Source organism: Arachis ipaensis, chromosome B10, assembly GCF_000816755.2.
Source record: "Arachis ipaensis cultivar K30076 chromosome B10, Araip1.1, whole genome shotgun sequence".
Taxonomy (NCBI): Eukaryota; Viridiplantae; Streptophyta; class Magnoliopsida; order Fabales; family Fabaceae; genus Arachis; species Arachis ipaensis.
The window spans coordinates 66,081,396-66,083,914 of record NC_029794.2 but is presented as its reverse complement, the minus strand read 5'-3'; the positions used below and the strand labels follow the sequence as shown (position 1 = coordinate 66,083,914).

General features: G+C 34.3%; 1 long non-coding RNA gene across 1 annotated transcript in view; it reads right to left on the bottom strand.

Annotated features, from left to right (window-relative positions):
• The window catches only part of LOC107622111, a 6,018-nt gene extending 4,302 nt beyond the window's left edge, over positions 1 to 1,716 (bottom strand). The window contains exons 1-3 of the long non-coding RNA XR_001616076.2: positions 1,532 to 1,716; positions 1,341 to 1,390; positions 839 to 1,104 (exon numbers count right to left, since the gene is read on the bottom strand). This is a non-coding gene — a long non-coding RNA (uncharacterized LOC107622111). The remainder of the gene's footprint in view (positions 1 to 838; positions 1,105 to 1,340; positions 1,391 to 1,531) is intronic.

Here is a 2,519-nt window from a genome sequence, read left to right as displayed (position 1 = left end):
AATTGCTGAGGTAGAACAACTGGTGATGGTTTTGTTTATGATTTTGAGTCTGATTCGTGGAAGAGTCAGGGAGTTGGGAAATATGTGAAACATGAATTAGATTTAGCACTCCCTTATGACAGTTGCCTATTCATGGATTAGTGAGAATTTAGGCTGGATATTTGGTGAAGAAGTTTAGGATGCTTAGTGAGTTTTTATTGCAGTACATTGAATTTATTTGGCACTTTGGGAACCCATGGAACCCATGGGCCCGGGGTTCTCATTCCGTATATATCTCTTGTTTTTCAGATACAGGTCCAGGTGCTCAAAAGTGAGCTCTGAGAGACGGTGAGCTGTGGTTCGTCTGAGAGACGGCGAAGATATTTATTTTCTCTACTTTGTGTTTTGCTTAGAATCTCTCCACCTTTGTTTTGAAAAGATTATATTATGTATTGAACTCTTTTGGAACTTGCCTATAGAGGCTCTTATGTTTCCTTTGGGAGAGATTAGGATATACTGTTGTCATCTACTTTCATACTGTACCCTAGCCGGCCTAAACTTCGCGGGTCGCGACTAGTGGCTATTTACTTATGCTATAAATATCTATCTGTTATCTATCTCTTAATCTCTTTTATGCCTTGTCCATATATCGTGTTCGGCTTAGCAGTTTAACTTTTCGTTGTCGAAACGTGAGTGATACGTCTTCGCGATTTTATTTCTACTCTTTTCAGGCTTCTCGATTAATACTCTTTTCGAAAATTACCTATATTTATATATTAAAAATCCACCTGAGAGTCGTACCACTGTAATATCATTGACTTATGACTCGAGCATAAGGATTTGAATATTAGGGTGTTACATACCACAGAAGTGAGCATATATCATTGCCCAGATAGCAGGGCTTCGGAAAAAGGACTTCCAGGGCACATCTTGCATTTGAGAAACAAGCCATGAAACAGAGGTCCATTCCAAAACTATATTACAGCACAAACACATCACAACTCGTCTGTCGCATTCTCTCTCACACACATATCCTCAGCAGTTACAAATAGGGGCTGTTATACTTGGTGCAAACTCCTATGATATTCCACTCAAGAATAAGGACCTGACCCGATGTTGCAGTGTCTGAAGTTAGAAAATTAGATATTTTTAAGAGGAGGAAATAAAAGAAAATTCTAGAAGGGTAACATGATGCAAAACAAAATGAGATCCAACAATTAGTTCTTAAAAAATTAAATGTTAGAATATCATAATCCCAGCCAAAGAAAACTAGCAAGTCACTCCTTCCTTCAAGAAGACAAAATAGAAGCTCAAAAATTGTCATCAAGTATTGAATATACCTTCAAAGAGCTGTTCAATACCTTTAGAGAACTTTTCCATGATTGTGTCATGGTACCTTAGACGCTTATGACTGAGACAATTGAAGGCAAAAGAAGTGACAATAACCCAGTAAACCGTAAGGCTCAAAATAATAAGTCAAAAGAAAAATGGGTAAAAAGTAATGAAAGGTATCACATGAAGAAAACAAAAACAAAAAACCATGATTACTCACATGAAAGAGATCCAGCATTTAACTGCGCCTCACCTACTTCAATAACTTGATACACCAAAAACCTTTAAAATTCAACTCAACAAAACAAGCCATGATTTTAATTAAATTTGCAGCTCAAGAAACTTATTTGAAGAACTTCACTTCTTTGAACTAATAGGCATCTGGAAACCTGTATGAGATTCAGTTATTTCTACTTACTATGCAACCCCCAAAAAACCAAATAAATATTAGTTGATGAGATCAAATGTAGATGTCCATGTTCACTACAAATATAAGACGCCATGGCACATGTATGTTTGTTTTGTGAGATACAAGTTTATAAAGGATATATAGTTACACACACATCATAGAGATGTGTATTTTGTCTCTATTTTGGTGAGACAAATTTCTAGTAGTGGACACATATTGTACACAAATTTTGTGTCCTTTGACAGGTGGAAGAAAACGTAACACATGCACTTCTAATAGATGTGATCAACGGAGCATATAATTTATGTGTATGTTTGACTCATTAAATAATTTATGTATAATTCTATTTTTCATGTGAGTTTTTATGTGTATATTTGTCTTTTTTTATGTCATCCAATCTTTCATATGAGAATTTAATCTTATTAAAATATATGAATGAGTCTTTTAAAACTAATTATTAGTCTTAAGAAATATTTTATAGCAGACATTAGAATAAATTATGTCTAACTAAAGTTGATAAAATCTTAAAACAGAGACCATACTAAGATCTCATTAACTTTGTTACTTTACCTAGCTAGCTGCTAGAATTTTTTTTTCCTTATGGTATTGACCTGCAATGGTATTGACCTGCACATGTCTTCTATTCAAAAGAGTAAGCCTTAGAATCAAATACAAATACAAAGCATAAGTTTAACCAAATAAAAAGTTGGCTAAGGCAGTAACCATTTAGAAGTTGGATTTTGACAGCTGCTCCAAAAAATTGTTCTTAATGTTCTGCATCTTTATTTAAGTTTGAATT